Source organism: Vicugna pacos, chromosome 3, assembly GCF_048564905.1.
Source record: "Vicugna pacos chromosome 3, VicPac4, whole genome shotgun sequence".
Lineage (NCBI taxonomy): Eukaryota > Metazoa > Chordata > Mammalia > Artiodactyla > Camelidae > Vicugna > Vicugna pacos.
The window spans coordinates 97,901,549-97,924,732 of record NC_132989.1 but is presented as its reverse complement, the minus strand read 5'-3'; the positions used below and the strand labels follow the sequence as shown (position 1 = coordinate 97,924,732).

At 41.7% G+C, this 23,184-nt stretch overlaps 1 protein-coding gene across 3 annotated transcripts in view; it reads left to right on the top strand.

Moving 5' to 3' along the window:
• The window catches only part of NPR3 (natriuretic peptide receptor 3), a 65,021-nt gene that overhangs the window by 28,855 nt on the left and 12,982 nt on the right, over positions 1-23,184 (top strand). The gene's annotated exons all lie outside the window — the stretch shown is intronic.

The window sequence follows — 23,184 nt, the reverse complement described above, 5'->3', positions numbered from 1 at the left end:
GGTGCCTCCAATTCTAGAGCCCTGGAACTGGACTTCCTTGCTTCTTGTTGGAGTCCCTGTCATGCTCCTTTGCATACTTTGGTCTGTTGAGTCACTCGCCCCTTTCCAACTTCCAGAATTTTGTTGAATTTCCCCATCTCCCATTTTCTTCCTGTACTCTTTCAACTGTAATTTTACACCTTAAAATTTTCATTGTCATTTTAGTGGGGATTTTGCAGGGAATGTGCGTTTAAAGGGCTGTGATTTACCAGAAGTCTCTCTGGATTGTTGCATCTTAGTACCATGCAAGTATAGAGAGATGGTGGTGCTGTGTATTTTTATTTATTTTTGAGAGTGGTGGTGGTGGTGGTGGTGGTGGTGGTGATGGTGGTAATCTTGTTACATTCAAAGCAAAGAAGGAAGCGGGAAAGAGAGGGTGTGTCTGAGAGAAGGAGTCAGCATATTTCTTTTGGTCCAGAATGCCCTTGTTCCTTTAGAAATACCTATTTGGTTATAGTTTTCTTTCTAGTGGCTACTTAATTCTTGATTTATTAGCTCAATGCTGACTTTCTTACCCTCACAGATACACTTGCCTTCTGCGATTCTTCAAAAGCAATTGTACAGAAGCAACATATATTAACAATAATACATACTCACTAAGAAAAGAGTTGTTCTTTTACAGACTTGTCATACTGGTGTCTAAAGACTTTATTTTACTTTCTTGTCTAGAGCTAAACGGTATCCTCTAATATAGCTCTTATACCAGTTTCCTTTGAAAAAGGATTCTATATAGAAACATTGTCTAGGAATCTTGTTGCCAGTTTAAGGAGAAGTTTAGGTTTTAAAGTAGATTTTTAAAAAGCTAAGTTGACTCAGTTTTAAGATTTTTAAAAAGGGGTATTTACGTAAAAATAATTGGAACTGTTTGTGTTCTGGCAGGTTATTTGGCTCTCTTATTATAAAACCAAATACTTCAGAAAAAAGTTGAAAACCATTTGAAGACATAAAGTTGTACAGAGGTTTCCAGTGTGGGGCTCAATCACCTTCCAATGCAACCTTGGGTAGCAGAGACTGTCTCCTCTGAATAGGCTCCACTCCCTAGTAATCTCCAGTGTTGCAGATATAACATCATTCTAGAACTGAAGGCAAGCCCTCTGGGAAAGGAGCTGCAGGAGAGAAGGCAGAGCTTCTGACCCTGGACTTGGGCTGAGAAAACCCTTGACTGGGTCCTTTTACTTCTTAGGGCTTCTTCTGTTTATAAAACCAGAGATTTGGGGCTGTCACCTTCAGGGGCTTTCCCATTCCCAGGTTTCTAATATTACATGTTGAAAATGTTTTTCTAACTTTAGTCTTAATTTAGAAGTTGTGATTCATTGTCACTCTCTGGGTACGGAATTTACTCTATATTGAAAAATCACAGTGTAACAATCATCACAACCCACCCACCTCTGTTTTAGAAGGCTTTTATTACAATAAAGTATTCTGCTGCTTGTAACATTATATCATACAAATCCCTTGGAAATTTTCATTATTCCAACTTTAAAATACAAAGGGCCAACTTTTCTTTGGCTCCAAGCTGGTCTCCATTCTTTGGCCTGAAACTGTTTGTATATGCAAAACTCATCTTTGTGTACACAAATTAAGTAATTGCAATGCTTCGTGTCCAATTTGCATTTGCAAGGATCCAGCTGCAAGTGTGGTTTTGCAAACAAAACTAGAGCCTAGTTTCTAAGAGTGGATCAGAAGCATTTTTAAAAAAGTATTTCTCCAGTTAATCTCAGAGATGGCTGTTGAAGAAAGTTGTTTTAGTTACAGAGAATGTGCAGAGTCCATTTTTTAATGAAATAATGCTACATCCTTGGTACTTTGGCTTTCAGATTCAGTTTCATACTTCTTAATGCGACCTCTGTTCTTGACTTGGGGTAGAATTTGGTTAAATTCTGTTTTTATTTCTAACTAGGTATTCTGAGCAGGGGGTGATTTTATAACCTTGGATATTTGCTCGTTTGAGGTTAGCAGGCCACCCGTAGCTTGTTTTTTCTCCTTATTTAAAAGTTGAAAATTTAACTGTTAAACAAATATTCTGGCAGCGTCTGATGCACAGCGGTATTGTTAGGGAGGCGGGGTGTGTCCTGGGCATCCCGTCCCTCCCAGGTCTCCCTCTGACACCCAGAAACAAAATGGGGGCCCCGGGAAACTGCAGCTTATCTAGCCAGAGTATTCCAACAGAGACAGGGTTTAATAAATCATTGTTTAGATAGGCCAGGCATGACATTTTGGAAAGTCCAATATGCTGAAAAACAACACTCTCATTTCCTTCAATGGGCGGAAGGCCCCACAGCAAAGATGTCTAACCCAGCTTGTGTTTTGACACTGGTTTTGCACAGATGCAATGTGGGAGGTGACATCAGTTGAGAAGTTAACAGATCATCCATGAAATCTTGGCCGGGCACTTCACCTCTTCTTGTCTTATATAATATCATTTAATTAGAACTGTATATGCTTCCTGGAAATTTTCAGTTAGCTCTTCAGTAAAACCAATGCAAGAGAAAAAACGCAGCTGAAGCATGCAGTGTTGGCCCCACTTCTGGTGAGAGTGTGTACAGGCAGGCTTTTGTGTCTGCCAGGGCTGCAACAGAATAGGAGACACGCCCCCACCCCCACCCCCGGCCCCCACTCAACACCATCCCCCCACCGTGTCCTCACCCCTTTCTTTAAGTCAGCCAGGGAATAATTTGTCCAAACGGAAAGGCCCTTTCAGGCACTGGAGGGCTTTGCTAATTGTATTTGAAAGAATAAAAGCAAACCACAAGTTGGACTTTAACAACAGAAAAAATAATGAGTTCACATGCCAACATATTAATAAGATTAGTTTTATTAGGAAAATGTAATCAAGTGGAATAAAGACTGCAAGAGGAATGGCTTATTAAAGCCATTCTTTTTTTTTTTTCCTAGCTAAAGAAATATCAGTTGGCTTTCAAAACACATTTAAATGTAGATATACTGAAATCTAAAAAAAAATACATCACTTTCATTTTCTGCCATGAAGGAAAAGTGCTTTAAATTTTTTTATTCCTGTAACTTTTAAATAGCTTTAGTTGTACTATATTAGAAAATTAAAAAACAAACAAACAAACAAAAAGCCTTGGGAATCTCCTGGTTTAAGTATTTTCATTTGATTGTAACTAAGTATCCATTTACTTGTTATCTCCACATATTGGCAGGTGTGGACTTACTAACTGCAAAAATGCTGTCAAACTGGTGCAGTCGGAAAATGTTCCAGGAAGGGCCACAGCACCTATGAGAAATGATTTTTTCCAGGCGACAGACTTCATTTTGACCTTTCACAAGATAATCACTGTCTTTTGTTTTGTTTTGTTTTTTTCCATTATGCTCAGTGATATAATTTCAGTTCGAAAGATATTTTGCAATAATGGTGACAATATACTCAAATATGCACGACTGAAATAGCAAAGCGGTGTGGAAATACATTTCACAATCAAAAGGCCGAGCTGTTTTACTTTGTTTTTCTTCCTGAGTTGCCACTGAATGGAGCAGAAGGGCATTTCACGCATTTGGCCCAACTCCTTACAATGGAGGCAACATCATTCTTTCTAGAGGAGTCAGGTCACTTCAGATCTGGCCGGTGGGCAGGCACATTACCAGTTCAGCTTGCAGAAGGAACATACATCAGCTGTAACAATGATGCCCATTAATGTAAGTGAGGAGCAGGGGACAAAACTGTAGAGGAGGACAGCTCAGATTTCTTCTTTCTGCCTTTCCCCTCCCTTCCAACGCCTCTGTGCTCCGGGAGCCTCAGGACCTTGGCATCCTCTTTCTCCACTTGGTGAAGAACTCCTTTACACAAAGATACCAGGGGTTCAGTAGATTAGCTTTACTGAAATTAGATATTTCATTTCAAGGAGGAACCTGGAAAAGGAAGGCTTAAAGTAAATAAATCTAATAAAGGTGATATTTTGTTGTCAAGCGGAGATGAGTGAGTCTTTCAAATGCCAGAATTTAGTTTTTCTACAAGAGATCTCTGCTCAGGAAACATTTCTTTAGTCCGGCCACCATGTGGCTAGAGCAGTGTGGTCCTTTGAGAACGTGAACTCCCTTCCATGAAGCTTTGCATTTTCCTAAGAGAGCAGAGGCAAAATGACTGCAATTCACATAATTTGACAGGAACCAGAAAGGGATGCCCATGTGTTCAGCCTTCCAGCTTGGAAGAAGGGCGGCTGGCAGGCCCCTGCCAGCTTTGTTGGCCACTGCATGGACAGAGGACTCTGGGGTTTGATGCTGACAGCAGCCGCAGGTTTTTAACCTCTTGGGGCAGATTTCTGGTCCATAAGGCCTGGCCATTGATGCTGCTGTCCGTGTAGGTGGATGTGGTGGAGGAGCCCAAGGTAGTGGTTCAATAAATGTCAACTGATGGGTGTGAAAACTACAATCGATGACCCCCGGGCATGCCACATTATGTGCCAAAGACTTTAATCTGTGAAATGGAGAAAACCACACCGAGTTGCTCTTGGAAGTTATGAAAAATGATTGCAAAGGGGTTTTCGAAGCTTAAGCGCTTTGAGTGATAGTGTCCAAAGAAAACAGCCCCAGCAGCAGAGAGCCGAGCATCTCCCTGGCCCTGTGAGTAGCGAGCAGTAGCGGTTTTAAATGACATCCTTTCTGGGGTCCAGCCAATTGTTAAAAGAGAGGACCTAGAAGAATATATTGCTGGAGACTCACCCCCCTTCCTGGTTATGACATTTGAAAGTGGCTCAAGCTGTAGGAAATTACTTTGGATTAGTCTTCATCACCTGATCCCCACCTCCCCACCCCGGAATGAACTTGCTTCATTCTGTAAAGTTCTAAAAATCGTGCTCTAACAGGCTGTGATTTGGTGGTAGGAAGGAGGCGAGCAGAGAATTTATCTGTGTGTGTGTGTGTGTGTGTGTGTGTGTGTGTGTGTGTGTGTGTGTGTGTGTAAATAAACAATTTAACAATTGGCCTAAATTTGGAGACCTGTATTTTTTATTTCCTTTAACCAGTTATCTTTAGGTGGAATAATTACTAAATCACTGAAGTTGGACACCTGTGATTTTATTCCATCTTAAAGAGACAATTTATTAGTAAATAGTCTCCTAATTTGCTCATTGTTGACCTACAAATTACATTCATTTCAATTTGGGGCCATTTCTCTTTCTGGTACTCAGAAGTGACCTATATTTATGGTAACCATATGTGCAAGAATTTCTCGGGTAGAAGAGATTTCAGATACAGCTCATACACCCTCTTGATGCACGTGAATTTTTGTTGATCACTTGACCCTGTGCATCACCATGCATGTGGTTAAGCCTGTGGACAGCTGTTGATTGAACCTGTACCATTGCACACTCACCGAGCCCCTCCTTCGGGCAAGGCATGGTGTCCTGGGAGGACAATTCAGCACCTGTGTGGGTGGCTCTCGAAGGATGGGTAAGAAGAGATGGGTACTGAAGAGCCTCCTCAGAGAGACCGGTATAGGGAATCCCAGCCTAGAAGGAGGAATGCATTAGACACATTTAGGGAAGAGTGAGCAAAATAACCAGGCTTGAATGGGGGGATTTTTAGTGGAGGAGTTTAGAAAGGTCTCTCTCTTTTTTGAAATTTGCTCTTCCCTTGGCTGCCAAGACACCACCGTCTCTAAGTTCTCTGTGTACATTGCAGCCCTTCCTGGTCTCCTTTCATGACTCCTCTTTTCCACTTGCTTCACAAATATTAGTGTTTCCCAAGTTCATCCCTTGGCCCCTTTTTCTCTAAACACTTTCTGGGCAGCACATCCACTCTCCTGGGTGGGATGTTCATCTCTATGTGGGTAACACCTACATTTCTATCTCCAACTCCAAAGCTCTCTCTGAGTGGCAGTCCCCCAGTTCCAATTTCCTCCCGGCACCTCTGCCTGAATAACACTGTGTCTACTGCCTCACCCTTTCATTCAGAACTGCTCTGTTCTGTGCTCTGCTGGACCAAGCATCGTGTGAGTATTAAGGAGGATGGGAGCTTGAGTTCAAAGAACTTGTTCTGCACACAGAGGAAGGAAAAAGGAAGAGATTGTAGTCAAAAAGAGTTTCTCAAGGATTTTGAAAATGTAGGAGTTCCAGGGGATGGTAAGATCCAAGGTCTTGCTACTCAAAGGGTGGACTGTGGACCAGTGGCATCAGCATCACCTGGGAGATGGAAGAAATGAGGAGTCTTAGTGCCCCATCCCTCTGGCCTACTGAGTCAGAATCTGCATTTGAACAAGATTCCCAGATGAACTGTATGCACATTAAAGTCTGCAAAGCTTTGGACTAGGATGTGCGCATGAGAGTGAATCGATGAAATTCAACAAAGACGTCAGTCAGGGAACCAAGATGCTACAATGTTAAATGAATGGATCACACACAGGGACACTGAAATAGTTCAGTACGAATGCAGTAATGTGGGTGGAGAAGAAGAACGTGAGCTGCCTGCCAACCTCTTTAACACATTCATTTATGCCCTGGGAGTGAGGGAGGCTCCTTGCGTCAGATGACAGTGATATTTGACGTAGGATTTTTGACATCTTAGTTCTTTGAGAACAGAGCCTCTGATTAGGATTTTATCTCCTTAAAGTTCTGTACCTCAGCTCTTAAAAAATGCAGTAGGTCCTTAAATAATGATGAATCGACTTACGAGCAGTGGGCTTAAACAGATTAAGCCTTTTTGTCAATTAACTTTTTTTTTTTTAAACAACCTTGGAGCTAAGTTTAACAATCTGGTACCCAATATCACTTCTTTTTTCTTCTTTGATTCTGCTTTCCTGACAGTTCACTGAAAATCTGTTTGCTAGGGCAAACTTCTTCATTTTTTTCCCCTCCCTCCTGATATGCAGAGAACTTCTTCGGAATCTTACACATGTGAGAGAACTCACATTGGTGCTCCAGCCTTAGGTGTGAGTTTGGTGTTTAGCGAGGTGCCTTGCTTGAGAAACAAGTCAACACTGATGATGGAGGTACGGATTTGGAGTCGGGAGACTTGAGTTCCAGTCGCAGCTCTGTTCTTACCACTGGAGCAACACTGAGCGAATCCGGTAACTGTTATGAGCTTCAGTTTCTCATTTTCACAACATGCTGGGTGGACTCTATGAGCTCTAAATTCCCTTCGAGGTGTAAACTTTTGTGATTCTATAATTCTTTTAGGCTGTTAAGGATCCCTGAGAGGTTAAAATAATGCATCTCCCTAAGGCATGTAGCCAGGAGTCTCTCTTGTATTGCAGCCAATATATTTATTAAGCTCAGTGTCATTCTACCTTTCAAAATATTGGGCCTCGGTGATTCAAAATCATAATCCATCTGCATCTAGAATACTCTTCATAGTTTTGGTAACTTTCTTCAGAGAGGCGAACTCTCCTCACATTAGTAGAATATGTTAGCCCTAAATGTTTTAAAAAAGAAATAGAGTATCTTTTAATTGCCCAAGAGAGTGAAACAATTTTCTTATGAAATAGACTTAAAAAGATCAGTCTCTTCGAAATGAAGCATGATTCAACCTGTGAAGACTGTGGGGCGTTTCTTGAAACCTGAAGACTTAACTGAATTCTCAAACTGTAGACCTGTAGAAGGGCTACTTTTAGGCTGATGACAAGGAATGACTATTTTTCCTGGTAGTTAGTAAGCATATGAAACTCATTACTTGCATAGTTTCCAAAGGCTGTCTTACCATGGTCCAGAATGATTTAGAGCAGTTCATTATGATGGCTCCCAAGTGGGATTCAGAGCGGGTTGATCTTTTGGTGTGTTGCCCTATTCTTTAAAGTTGATATTTGAGGTCTACAGATGTCTTTAAAAAAGTATTGATTTAAAAATTAAAAAAAAATTAGTGCAGCGATAGAAAACAGGATGGGATTGGACAAAATATGAATGTTGACCTTATTGTTCTGTATTTTCATATGTCCTAATAGCACCGACTGTGGGAAGGGTTCCACAGTTTTCTAGGCTTGGGATATTCATTTAGGGAATTGATTAATCAAGACACGTTTTATTATGGGAAGTTTTAAATATATACAAAAATGGAGAGCACAGTATTGTGAAACTCCATGTCCCCAACTCTCAGCTTCAATGATTAATCTACTCAGTCCAATTTCATCTATAACCTTGGTGACTGTGAAGCGAATCCAAGGTGTCCTTATTTCATCTGTATTTTAATATGTATCTAAATATGATAAATCTCTTTATTATTTTATTAAAATAAAATTTATATACAGTGAAATTCATAGCTCTTAACTGTGCAGTTTGATTGCCTTTGATAAATGTGTATGTTCATGCAACTACCACTCCTGTTAAGATATAGGAGATTTGCATGACCACACACAGTTCCCTCATGTCCCTTTCCAATCAATTTCCATCCCCATAAGCAGCCACTCTTCTTCCCCCTGAATCTTTACTGAGGTATAATTGACAAATGAAATTGCACAAATTTAAGGTGTACAACATAATGATTTGATATATGTATATATTGTGAAATGATTACCACAATAAAGTTAGTTAACATATCCATAACCTCATATAGTTACCTTTCTTATTTTTATTTTTTGATGGTGAGAACATTTTAAGATTTACTCTCTTAGTAGATTACATGTATACAGTATAGTATTGTTAACAATAGTCACCATGCTGTGCGTTAGATCTCCAGAACTTATTTACCCTATGACTGAAAGTTTTACCCTTTTGCCAACATCTCCCCATTTCTCCCAATCTCCAATCCTTGACAACCACCATTCAACTTTCTTTTTCTATGAATTTGACTTTCTTAAAATTCCACACATGTGACATCACACAGTATTTGTTTTTTTCTCTGTATGGTTTATTTTACTTAGCATAATGCCTTCCAGATTGATCCATGTTGTTGCAAATGCAGGATTTCCATATTTTTATGGCTGAATTCTATCTCTCTCTCTCTATCATCTATCTATCATCTGTCTATCTATCTCTCCATCTCTCTGTCTATGTTTCTGTCTCACAGTTTCTTTAATCACAAATCACAATTTGTCTGTCAGTGGATACAGGTTGTTTCCATATCGTGGCTCTTGTGAATAATGCTGCAGTGAACACAGAGTGCATTTATCTCTTCTAGGTACTGGCTTCAGTTCTTTAAGATACATACCCAGAAGCTGGATAGCTGGGTCACATGGTAGTTCTATTTTTAATTTCTTTGAAGAAGGTCCATACTGTTTCCAATAGAAGCTGTATCAATTTACATTCCCACCAGCAGTGCACAGTTTTCTTTTTTTCTCCACATCCTCACCAACACTTATCTTTCTCTCTCTTTTTTGATAATACCATCTTAACAGGTGTGAAGTGACATCTCCTTGCCGTTTTGATTTCATTTCCCTGATGATTAGTAACGTTGAGCACCTTTACATGTACGTGTTGGCCATCCATATGTTCTCTTTGGAAAAATGTCTACTTGGGTTCTTTGCTCATTTGGTTAATCAGATTGTGTTTTTGCTGTTGAGTTATATGAGTTTCTTATGTGTTTTGGATATTAACTCCTTATCAGATATAAAATTCACAAATGTCTTCTACTACTCCATAGGTTGCCTTTTCATTTTCTTGATGGCTCCTTTGCTGTGCAGCAGCTTTTTAGTTTGATAGAGTCCCACTTGTTTATTTTTGCTTTTGTTACTTGTGCTTTCAGTGTCATATCTAAACAATCATAGCCAAGACCAATATCAAAGAGCTTTCCCCTACGTTTTGTAGTAGTTTTATGGTTTCAGGTCTTACATTTAAATCTTTAATTCATTTTGAGCTAATTTTTGTGAGTGAGATGAGATAGGGCTCCGATTTCATTCTTTTCTGTGTGGATATCTAGTTTTCCTAACATCATTTATTGAAGAGATTATCCTTTCTCCATTGTGTATTTTTGGCTCCATTGTCTAAAATTAGTTGATTGTATATGTGTGGGTTTATTTCTGGGCATCTGATTCTGTCTATTGGTCTATGTGTCTATTTTTTAATGCCTGTATCATACTGTTTTGATTACTATAGCTTTGTAGTATAGTTTGAAACCAGGAAGTGTGATGCTTCCAACTTTGTTTTTCCTTAAGATTGCTTTGGCTCTACAGGGGTCTTCTGTGGTTATGTACAAATTTTTGAATTGTTCTATTTCTGTGAACAATGTCATTGGAAATGTATAGGGATTGCATTGAATCTATAGGTCACCTTGGGTAGTATGGGTATTTTAGCAATATTAATTCTTCTAGTCCAAGAATATGCAATATTTTTTCCTTCTATTTGTGTCTTCAATTTTTTTTCATCAAAGTCTTATAGTTTTCAGTATACAGATCTTTTACCTCTTTGGTTAAATTTACTCCTATATATTTTATTGTTTTTGGTGTAACTGCTCTTATTTCTATTACCATACGTTTGCTTTGCCCATTCTTGAATCCATATAGTACATACTATATGGGTGGAATCATGCCATATATACTCTTGTGTCTGGTTTTTTTCACTCCATATACTGCTTTTGAGATTTTATATGATGTTGCATGTATTAATATTCATTCTATTTTTTTACATTGCTGAGTAATATTCTATTGCATAAATACACCACAATTTATTTCTTCTCCTATTGATAGACTTTTTTTTTTTTTCCAGTTTGGGACTATTATGACTAAAGCTGTAAAGAGCATATAAGTCTTTGTGTGCACATATGTTTTCATTTCTATTGCATGAATACCTAGGAATGGAATTACTGGGTCACGGTATAGATGTCTGTTTAACTTTATAAGAAAATGCCACAATGATATTGTTTTACATTCCCACTAGCAATGCATGAGAGTTAGTTGTTTTACAATCTTATCTACATTTGGTGTTGTCAGATTTTTAATTTTAGCTATTCTGATGTGTGTAAAATGGTATCTCATTGTGGTTTTAGACTGTATTCCCTTGGTGACTAGTTATTTCTGAGCCTCCTTCCATGTGCTGGTTGGCTCATTCACTTTTGTGATCTGTCTGCTGAAGTATTTTGCCTATTTAAAACTTGGATTATTATCTCTTTTTGTCATTGATTTAAAGAGTTCTTTTAAATATTCTGTTTGTTTTTGTTTTGAGGGGAAGTAATTAGGTTTATTTATTTTTAAATTATTATTATTTTTAATGCAGATACTGGGGATTGAACCCAGGGCTTCATACATACTCAGCAGGCACTCTACCACTGGGCTACACCCTACTTGACCTTAATGTTCTGGATATAAGTCAACTATATGTATAATGAATATTTCATTTCAGTCCTTTTCATATTTTTAATGGTGCTTTTTGATAAAAAGAGATTTTTATATTGAAGTCTTTTTAAAAACATGTTTAGTGCTTTTTAATATTCTCTTTAAGAAAAATTTGCCAACTCCAAAGACACAAAGATATTCTCCTGTTTTCTTTCAGAACTACATAGTTTTAGCTTTCATGTTTAGATTTGTCATCCATCTCAAATGAATTTTTGTGTAAGCTGAGAGGTAGAAATCAAGTTTTAGCTTTTACTTGTATTTTTTAAATCAATTTGTCTTATTACCATATGTTGAAAAAGATTTTTTTCCCCCATTGAATTGCTCAGGTGCCTTGGACAACTCAGATGACTGTTTTAAGTGTGGTTTTTGGGGTTCTTTTTTTTCTGTTTCACTATCTGTTTGTCTATCCTTATACCAATTTCATACCGTCTTGAACATTATAGCTTTATAGTAAGATGAAATCTGGTCATGTGAGTCCTCTGATTTATTCTTCTCTATTCTAGTTTTGCCTCTTCTTTATATTTTGCCTATTCTAGTTCTTTCTTTTTTCAATATAAATTTTAGAATCAACTTGTCAATATCTACAAAAAACTTCCTGGGATTTTTGATTTGGATGGTACTGAACTGCAGACCAGTTTGGGGAAAAACTGACAACTTAAATATATTGAGTCTTCCAACCCACAAACATGATATACCTCTCCATATAACTAAGTCTTCTTTAATTTTTCTTGGTAACTTTTGTAGTTTTCTGTGTGGCAGTCCTGCATATATTTGATTAAATTTATGGCAAATAATTTTATGTCTTCTGATACTGTTGTAAGCAGAATAAGAAGTTGATCTTTCAAATGATTTTGGTAGTATATATAGAAATACCAAATTGTATATTGATTTTGTATTTAGATTGGGATATTTACTATTGATAAATCTTTGAGATCACAGACTTAATTTGCTTTTAAGCCTCTCCAGTGAATATTTCTTTTTTCAATATTGTATTTATCAGTTCTAGTATATCCACCTGGTCTTTTTTATAGCTTCCATTTTTCTGCTGAGATTCCCCATTTGGTCACTCCTTTTGGCCGTCTTTCTCTTTAAGTCGTTGAACATATTTACATTAGCTGCTTTAAAGTTCTTATCTGCTAATTGCAACATATGGATCATTTCAGGACCACTTTGTATACACCGTTTCTTTTTCTCTTGACTATGGATCACCTCTCTGCCCCTGCATATCTAGTAATTTTTTAATTTTAGACTGGATGTTGTGGATGATATGTTATAGAGATTGTATTCAGTTATATTCCTCTAAAGAGTAATTTTCGTTCTAGCAGGCAAGTTTACTGATTGACCACTCTGAACTTTTGGAAGCTTGGTTTTATTCTTTCTTAAGGAGAAAGAAACTGGCTCTGTCTCGGTTTTCTTTTGGTCTTAGGATGAATCCTTAGTCTTTGGACATAATCTCTGTGCCTCAAGTGTAGCCCATATAGGGTTTTCCTGGGAAGCCTGAGGTCTTGACCATGTTCCTCTAACTTGCTGGTATCTCAGTTCCATAGTCTCTTCTGTGAAGAAGGCAGTGGTTCAGATGTTCTTCAGCCTTCCAGCTGTCACTGTCTACTGGACTCCTTGGTGTCTCCTCGGTGCATATGAAATATGGGAATCAACTAAGGGCAGCAGAAGTTTGTGAACAGATTTGGGTGCTCCTTTCTCTGTGGCTGTTTTCTCCCCAGAATTTACTCCCTCATTGTGCGACCTCAGGATCAGCTCTGAACCACATCCCTGATCGCTACAGCCAGGAAGTCATAGCTTCCTGCTTGAGTTTGAGCTGCTTCGTGCCTCCTGGCCCAGGAATACCCTCAAAGGAAAAGCCATGTACATTTAGTTCTCATTCAGTGGGGTCCCTTCTTGCAAGGGTCAAATATCTTCCAGTTTCTGCCTGATTTTTGTCACTTTCCAGTGCCTTCAATGAAATACTTTTTAAGATATTCATTTAACATTTTAAAAATGTTCTTTTTAAAATACTTTGTCCAGAGTGTGTAATTGTTTTTTTTCGAAGGTAATCTGATACAAGCCATTCTGTCACTACTGGAACTCTTGTATTTTTAAAGACATATCCATAATACTATTATCATACCTGAAAGTTTACAATAATTCCTTAATTTCACCAATAAACAGTGTTCAGGATGTAAGGAATTAAGTTTCTTGTGAGGGAGATGATGTTTGATTTTGTTTAAGTTTGTTTTCTTGATGCAAACTTGGGAACAGATTTCTCAAAAAAAAATCTGTCTCATTCACTGGCTGCGAATTACATCATTAGTTTCAGTATGAACATCCTGTATTGGTGTAAAACCTAGAAGACTTTCTCTTAGCAGTAGCCGCCTAACCAATTTTTATGGCAGTCTCAACTACGTGGAATCTAGTCAAGAGCAAAGAAGTGTGTGATAAAGGCCTTTAGCAGCTAAAATAGACACATAATCTATTAATTTTATCATAGGGGAAATCTCTCAAATCCTCACTCTGAACCTATTTGACGCCTCTTTAAGTAGAGCTATAACACGCTTTGCGATTTCTTTCCTCAGTTTGCGTAACATTAGTAGGAGTGAGTATGAGAGAGGAAGGTAATATCCTAGAGGCAGACACAGTGAGAGTAGCACATAGTGACAGGTGACAGTGGAGTCAACTCAAGCGAGTGCCGTCTCTGCATTAGAGGCAGGGCCGGGTCCTAGGGAGACTAAGATACCTACCATGTGGCTTGCAGATCAAGTTGCTTGTGGAGAGTCAGGGCACGCAGGTGTGCAAAAGTGTAAGAGGGACTGGTGAGTGGAACAGCACAAGTCTGCATGGAGTGCATTACAGAAGGAGGGGGGAGCTGGGTGGTTCAGGGAAGGCTCCAGCAAGAACAAGCTTCCATGGCTCACAGAAGCTTGATGTGTCCATTGGGTGCTGGGAGGAAATGGAAGACACGTTGAAAGGACGCGAGAGAGAGCTCAGTAAAGCTGCTCTTGCCAAAGTATGTGTGGAGTTAAGGAAAGTCATCAAAGGGTGGCAAAGAACCCAGGGCCCACAAAAGGAAAGCTGTTAGCACCTCTAGATCAGAAAGGGCAAGAGGAGGGAGAGGTTTCTGGAACCTGCAAGGCCCATGGTAGTTGGGAGAACCACCTGTGGCGTCTGGTGGAGGAGTGCAGACCCTGGCATCCGGGCCTTCATCTCCTGCCTGCTCATCTCCTGAGGAAGCCAGCCAGAAGCCGGAGGATGAGGGGACCCAGCTGACGTCCATATATGTCAGCTGACTGGAGAAGGGTGGGAGGCGGGTCTGGAGAGGGTAACTTGAGAACATCCAGCAAGGCTGAGTAGGACTTGGCTTTGAAAGAGACAAGGCCCCTGGGGAGGGCATTCCAACCCCAAGGGCTAATGTGTGATGGTTCCTCATGGCATGCTCAGAGAAGCCAAGAGATTTTGCAAGGAGGAGGACATAGAGTTTATTTAGGGGTGTGACTACTAATGGAGTGTGTTCTGCACCATCCTGAGGCAGGGAGACTTCATTCTTTAGCTGTGCTGGACCCTAGAGGTCAGCAGTAGGAGGGGCCAGATGAGGAGAGGCAGAAGACTCCACAGCCGAGGGAAGGCAGCATTTCTGGAAGGGAGGAGGGTCCCAGCTCATGCCGTGTCAGTGTGGAGGAGGAAAGATTATCTAGAAACACACAAGTCTGGTGTCAGCCTTGTGCAAACAGCACAATACACTCTTCAGTAGTGATGGAGGCTATTGGACTGTTCACTGTCCTAGCCTTTCATATAGAGAATCACAATAAGTTAGTATCACATTTAGCATATTTCTGGCATCAAGGCAAGGATTTGTGTGGGTCATTTTAGAAGCACTTCCATCAAAGGTGTTTATATTCAAGAAGTTTCGATACTTAGAGAAATAACACTTAAGAATTCAGAATAGTTGCTTGTATGAAACACCTTTTTTTCCTTGACAAGGCTGGGTAAATGAAGCTTTGCTACATTTATTATTATTTATCAGGTTACTATTATTATTATCAAGAATCAAGGCAAGGAGGGTATAGATCAGTGGTAGAGTGTGTGCTTAGCATGCATGAGGTCCTGGGTTCAATCCCTGGTACCTCCATTAAAAAATAAAATAAATAAATAACCCTAATTACTTCCCCCATCAAAATAATTAAAAAAAAAAAGAACCAAGGCCATACAGAATAAAGACCCTCCAAAACCACTGTCATCATGTTTCATGTTGAGTGTTAGTTAGAAAACATTAAATAAGGAGATCTTTTATTACCTTTGCTTGCTGATGTGCTGGGAGCAGACTGGGACCCTCATCCTTTCCATACAGCTTGTTTAGATGCTCCTTTGGTTTCACAGACTTTTTTTTTCACAGCTGGAGCAAGGTCAACTCCAGCTGAGTCAGAAATCCTGATTCACTTGATCTGAGTCATGCTGTATTAGCTGCTGTTTTAAATACTTGCTTTAAAATGAGGGACCTTTAGTGTGTCATCTCATGTCTCCCCTCCTCTTTTTCTTCTTCCATCTTTTGCCCGCTAGTTCCATCTCCAGGTGTGGGTTCTGTCCCTCTCTCACCTTGAAGTACATTGTCAGTCTTAGTCTTCTCTTTTATGGACCTTCTCTTCTTCCCAGTGTACATACTCAATTTGTAGACCTGCCTGTTAGAAAAAGAAACTGCAGCACAAAGCTGTTTGCCCGTATTCGCTAGCTGAACATACGTGCTAATAGGAGACATGTCATTACTAGGCAAGCCTGGTTTGGACCCCTACTTAAGAACTTGCCCACCCAACATTTTCTGGGGTTTTGACCCCATCCACTGACGAAGATCTCTTCTTTCTGTTTAGGATGTTAGCCAGAGTCTCTCTCATAGGATAATAACAGTCCCCATCTACGAAAGCTTTGTAAGAACTAAACACAATAGAACTTAAATTCTATTAAGTTCAGCTCCTAGAATACAGGAGCTATTCAACAGAAATTAGTTATTATAATTATTACTGGAACATAAAGAGAACTGCTTGACTTTGTTCAATTTAGCATTTTGTAAACCTGTTTAACCACCAGAGTGCTATTTCTAGGGCCATCTGTTGACATTTTAAGGAATGCTGCTGCTCTATGGAATACAGCTTGAAGGTAGAATTGAACAAAATTAAGCTGCTGATTGTTCGCAGTGAGTGAATAAATGAATGAAGCTTGAACTAGGAGTTGGGCTTCTGATTCTCAGCTCAGTCCTCACCGTACCTTGAAAGTGCTTGTTTAAAAAGGGAGAGCTTTCATTTTAAGACACAAGACAAAAAAAAAAAAAAAAAAGCCATCTTTCTACAAAGCCTGGATTTTTGCTCCTCTCTTCCTTCTAATCACATCTCCAGGTGACTCAAGAAATTCAGGGGGAGCTCTCTGATGTTCTCAGGACCAGCTTGAAAGGATGTCATCAAGTTGGAAAAGTTAGAATTTATATGTTCTTTCTGATTTTGGCCTTTCAGAAATAATGAGGCCAGAATCGTCCCCCGGTGTTGCCCTGTCTCCATCTCCCTCTGGCTTGGCTGCCCCTCTTCTGGTCTTGGGTCGGCCTCTCTGCTCAGCAGGGTGTGCAGGTACTGCTTCCTGCCCCTGTCCGCCCCCTTTGGGGCTTTGTATGTGTTTACCCACCTCGACCCTCTGTCCGACAGGAACCCAGACCCCTGGGAAGTGAGGCCAGTGACTGTCCAAAGCAGTCTCTGGGGGATGTGTCCCCAAGCTTTCCAGAGGCACATCTGGTCAGGCACCAGTGGGACATCAAGGCCAAGGACAGACATTGCTCACCTGACCACCTAGAAGCCAGGGACGGTTATGTCATTACATTATTGACGTGCGTTTCTCAACTAAGCCTTCGGGAGTGATGGGGGATGAGAAGCATCCGTATATGACGTGTGTGTGACACACTCAAAGGGCAAATATATCAGATGACCAATTCCCTGCATGAGCATCGGGAGAATTTTAAAAAGTCATTCTCACTGAATCACTGCTGTACACGAGGAACGACCACAATATTGTAAATCAACTCTACTTCAATTAAAAAAAAAAAAAGGTCATTCTCATGTGCTTGCGCCCCACACTCACTAATTCCAAGAGCCCAGGTCCACGGAGTTCTCCTCCACCTGGTCTCTCTGCACACACAGGCCCGGCCGCTCTCCTTGCTGAGGTTTGCTTATGTAAATGGACGTCATCTGCCAGCCCTGGGGCGCCCTGCTGTTCTTGTCATTAAAAGGGCAGCCAGTTGCTGTATTGTATGCAGGCGAGACTAATGAGGGTCAGAACTTGACTTAATGAGCTCCCCAGGACAGCCTTTTGTTTGACGATCCAGTTTGTTTTAGGTGAGGAGAGAGAAAACAAATCTGTTTCTCTCTGCAGGCAGCCACACTTGAGGCTGGGAGATGAGTGAACTTGTCAGCCCAGGGCATTGCTATAGGGGCAGTGCTGAGCCTGGGATGGAAACCGTCATTTGGGCAATTTAGGACAAACCCCCACCCCAAGACAGCCCATAACTTCTTCATGGGGAGAAAGAAGTCTACCGGGTGATACAGTGAGTCTTGGGTCAAGCACAGGGCTGGCCCCTGGCTCTCTCCCGGATCGCTGCCAGACTGTGAGTAAGCCACTGGCCCTTTGCGTTTCCTGAGTTCACTAGGTAAGGACGGAGATTTCCAACTTCACTCTCTTCAAGGCTGAAATAAGTCAGCCAGCGACCGAGTATGACCTGCACGAAGGCAGGCCCAGGCTGGAAGAGCAGACCTCGGGGTGCAAGAAGGGTGAGAGCCCCTCTTCTGATGAAGAATTTGTGATCACTTGATTTATGGAAGTTCCTGCTGTTACTCTAAATTGTGAATTTTTAATTTCATGATTCAAAAGCAAACTGAATGAAAACAGTATCTATATTTTTATTGCCTGGAGGTCACATGCACAGGGTTCATCAAGTGCATAATATTCTTTGACGTTTGGCCTACCCACGCAGCACACTCAGGCCACTTTCTGCCACAGTCCACCATCTCCGGTGGCCTCGGAGGGCAGGACGAGGTTCACTTTCTGGGTCTTATTACCAATCATTCAAGATGAAGCTAACTTTGTTCCCGCTGTGATAGGGAGAAGTGGGTCCCGGACCCGTCCCTCCTCTTATCTGCCTGCGATCGAAATTTCCCCTTCCCTGATCTCCCCTTTAACTGAATGGGAGGTTAAAGGTCACGTCTTTCCAAAAAACTCTTGAGAACTCCTGCGCAACACCTTCTGCTTTAAAGCCTCCTTCGCACTGGGAACCATTGGTCTGTGATCAGGAAGACAGACCACTCTCTGACAGGCTTAAGTGCATGTGGGTACCTGGGCCAGCCTAGCCTTGCATTGGATGTTGATGGCTTTCTTCCACTAGCCTATGTCTCAGAGCTTTGCAGCCTTTCTCAGAGCTCCAGACGGCCCTGGGAGCCAGATTGCTGCTGGATTATTCACTCACTTGCCAGACCAGCTGAGGCACATAGCATGCTCTGCTGACTCATTTGGAAGACAAGCACTGGGGGATTTGTCTCTGAATTTGTCTCCCCAGAGAGAAATGAGAAAGATCTGGCTCTCTGTCACAGGTAGGAGCCAGGTCACGAATGGCAACTCTTTACGCTCAGTTTTAAAAATAACTAGATTCCTATTCGGCTTTCCCCACGATAGAAGATTAAGGAAAACACCCACACTAGCAGGCAGACATGGCCGACAGGCGCCATCAGCGGGAAAGACCAAAGGCAGAGGTGGCTTTCTTTTCCTTGGGATACCCGCTGCTGGCCAACTACAGAGGACAAAATCCGAGAACTGAGACAAAATGATGGGACGGCATGCGTCCTTGTTCTGGCAATCTGTCCGAATGCGTGGGAGATGGTAAGTGATTTCCATCTTGTTTGAACGCTAGACACTTTATTTGACACTCAGCACAGATAATTATTTCCCTGGCACTTGTCCCTCGTGGGGTCCACTTCACAGGGGCCTCGTGTAGGGCCCATCCCCATGCTCGTGTGGGCGGCCGGGCTGTCTGGTGGGGGCTGTAAACTCCGAGGGCTCATGAACTGTATTCTCTTAACTCTGTGTGGCACCGAGCAGGGCAATGGCTGCGTTTAGGAGTTGAGACTTATGACTGATGACAGTAAGGAAGGCCTTTCTGGCTAGAAATGAGGCTCACTACTAGAACAGGTTGGTCAGAAGAGGGAGTCTTGTTTCTCCCGTTAGTAAGGACACCATGATCTGTCAGTAAGGACACCACGATCTGTCGGTCAGGACTTTGCGGTCCAAGTGTTGTTCTGTAAAGAGGCAGGGCGACGGACCAGATGACCTGGTTCCTTTCAGCCCGGAGGTCCAGTGGAAAGTGTTCCAAAGGCAACTTAATAGTCTGGATTGATTTCTCTCTCTCTCTCTTTTTTTTTTTTAAATTTGCACCTCTAATTTTCAGTGTATAATGTGCTAACGGGCTTTCCTCCCATTAAAAAACACGTGTAGGTGTAAGAATGTTCTCCTCGGGAAAAGACGGTCTCTGGGGTTTTGCTTCTGGCTTGAGGTGCTATGAGATAGGTGTTATGAAGCCACCCCCACAGCAGGCTGGGGTGCTAGTGAACCTCGGTGGGAGCTGGCAGCTCGCCTGCTAATTTTGGCAGGAGAGGGAGACACTCAGGGACTCTGAGAGGAGAGAAGGGCAATTTTGTGATTCATTTGCAGATGAGTTGCAGATGAGTTTTCAGACCTGGGCATGTGTTTAGAGCCTGTGCATTCTCTTCTACCATTAAACCCATGAGATCAAAAGTAATCCAAGTTCATGTTTCCTTCAGTCAAGTAATTGTTCTTCCCATCCTGGATGGTAGAGGGTTAGGGGGCATATCAAGAAGGAAGGAGAAGGGCCAGGTTAAGGCTGGTACTGGGGTACATCTCCAGGGCTTTGGGTGGCCAATGGCAGCATGGTGGTCCTGGGTTAGGATTTGGAGAAGGAGGAGGGAGAGAAGTGGACAGATGATGTCATGAGCTAAGTAGGGGCTGTCTTAGGCTCCCCAGGAACAGGAAGTATAGACAGAACAACACTCCTTTACAAAATGCAGGAAGACTGAGAAAGAGTGATGCTCTTGTCCTCAATGCAAGGGCTGGATTAGACCAGAGCTTTTCAAAGGCATCTGACACGTCCCACGTTCCACCATTCTGTAGTTCTTCCCTCTGCAGCAGGGTGGGTTTTATACAGTTATCAAAGAGAAGACAGATCCTTTGGGAAAAAAGTGTCTTTACTGTGGTCTGAGGATTAAGTTGCACAGCTGAAGCCCACTCATTAAAACTCACTGACTCCTCACAGTACTTTCTCAAGCCATGATGACGTCATGGCTTACGTGAAACTTTCATATTTCTTTGGAAAACTGAATGAGCAGAGCCAAATCAGCAGCAAATTATCTTTGACTGGTAGATGTTATTTCTACACCATTCTGCTTTGCCTAAAAAATAATGACTCTGAGCTTGATGGCGAAGGGTAAGAGCCGGTGTCCACCATTCGCTTTTATGGGCCCCAGAACTGTCTGAGATGCTTTACATGCACGCGTTTATTTAATCCCCAGAAGAGCTCTAGGAGATGAGTGGGCACTAAAGTCCCGCTCAGCCTATAAGGGAGTTGGAGATTAGAGAGATTACGTAGCGTATCAGGGCTAGGATTAGACTTGGGGTCTAGCAGTGAACTCAGACTCCCCTGTGAACCAGCACTTTTCCGTCCTCCGCCTGTCCCAGTGGACTTGACCAGCTTGGGCTGCACCCATCATAGTTGGGTGGAATGACGGACGTGACACTGTGGAAGAGAACTGTATGGGAGATCAAAGCATGAATGAGGAGTCTTATTTTCCATTAAGCGTGAAGTGGGTCAGTGAGCTATGCTGTACCAGTAAGCAGATCACTTGTTTTCTGAACACTGCCGTTAGGAATTAGAAGCTAAGCAGATGCTCAGGTTTATAATTCTCTGTTAGACAATAACAACAAAAGCTGACAGCGAGCACTGACTGTTACATATTTTACATTTATTAATTCACTTAAACATAATGGCAACCCCTTGAGATAGGTACTACCATTTTCCTCATTTTCCAGATGGGGAAAACTGAGACCCAGAGTGGTGTAGAAACCCAGCCAGGGAGCGGCAGAGCTGGGTCGCGAGCCCAGGCTCTTTGACTGTATTCTAGCCGACCTCTTAGCACGAGGCTTTGGCAATTCTGAAGTATTTGCTTCTGTGATGCAAACAGGACTGACTGTCCTTCATGGTGGGACCAGGCCAAGAAGAACCAGACACTGAGCGCTGTCTTCTGTGGCCGCTTGTGTATTTGGACCAGATGGTGCAGAGCCGGGTGGCTCTCTCTCTCCGGGGTCTCTTTCTAGGGCTGGGGCAGAAATACCCCTCACAATGCCTCCCTGAGGTTGTCCGTGGGCTGCCCAATCCATTCTGCTGCGTGGAATTCCATTCTTGACACTTGAAATCAGAAGGCTTGAATTTTGGGGTACACTTGAACAGAATTTGTAAGCCACTAAGTGTTTCAAGATTGTATTTGCCCATTTCGTGTTCAGTGAATGTTACAATGGGTTGAAATGTGGTATCAGAACATGCCAAATGGTGCTCATAGAAGGAAACAAGGATCAGAGAGATTAAGTGACTTCTCCGATTTCACGTGAAGTTGTGTGTTTCTGAATGACTCAACTGAGATAAACCAATGGCCTGTCTCCATTCTTGTCCTTGGAGCTTGGCAGGGACTGGAGGTAGGGAGTGGCCAGATGCACTGAAACTCCTCAGAACACAAATTGGAAAGAGAAACTGAGATGTTAACGCTGGTAGAAGAGAGGACATGAATGCCGGGCAGGCAGGAGTGGCGGTGCCCACGCCTTTGCACCCTCAGCGCTCTGCTGGGCACCCAGTAGTATCTGAATATGACTGTGTGGATCTCTACTGTTCTTTCTTTTTTTTCTTAGCTTAATTAATTCATATCAAAGTATAGTTCATTTACAATGTTGTGTTAGTTTCTGTTGTACAGCATGGTGATTCAGTTATACACTATATATATACTTTTTCATATTCCTTTTCATTATAGGTTATTACAAGGTATTGACTATAGTTCCCTGTGCTGTACATTAGGACCTTGTTGTTTATCTGTTTTATATATAGTAGTTTGTATCTGCTAATCCAAACTTTTAATTTATCCACCCCCTCCTTTGCCCTTTGGTAACCATAAATTCGTTTTCTATGTGAGTCTCTTTCTCTTTTGAATATAAATTCATTTGTATCAGTTTTTTTGATTCCACATATAAGTGGTATCATATGATGATAGTTGTCTTTGTCTGACTCGCTTAGTAGGATCATCCCTAGGTCCATCCATGTTGCTGCAAATGGCACTACTTCATTCTTTTTTAATAGCTGGGTAGAATTCCTTCGTATGTATACACCACATCTTCTTTATCCATTCATCTGCCGATGGACATTTAGGTTGCTTCCATGTGTTGGCTATTTGTAAATAGTGCTGCTGTGAACATTGGGGTGCATGTATCTTTTTGAATTGGAGTTTTTTCCAGATACCTGCGCAGGAGTGGGATGGCCGGATCCTATGGTAAGTCTGCAATTTGTGCAGCCACTACAGAAAACAGTATAGCGACTCCCACTGTTCTTTTAGTTTTGTTCCATGTGCAGAGTGTGGAGACATCACAGGGGCTGGTGAAGGTGGAGGAGACCTCAAGGGGGAGGCTGGACTCAAGCTGGCTTGAGGTAGAGAGCAGCTGTGGGGAAGAAGGAGGGCAAGTGTGCAGAGGGCACTGTGGGCAAAGGCTGTTGCACCTGGAATATTAACCTGGCCCACAGGTACAATTTTCTTGACTTCTGTGACATCTTGTCTGCTCTCCAGAATCCCAAGTGGGGGAAAGGGTTT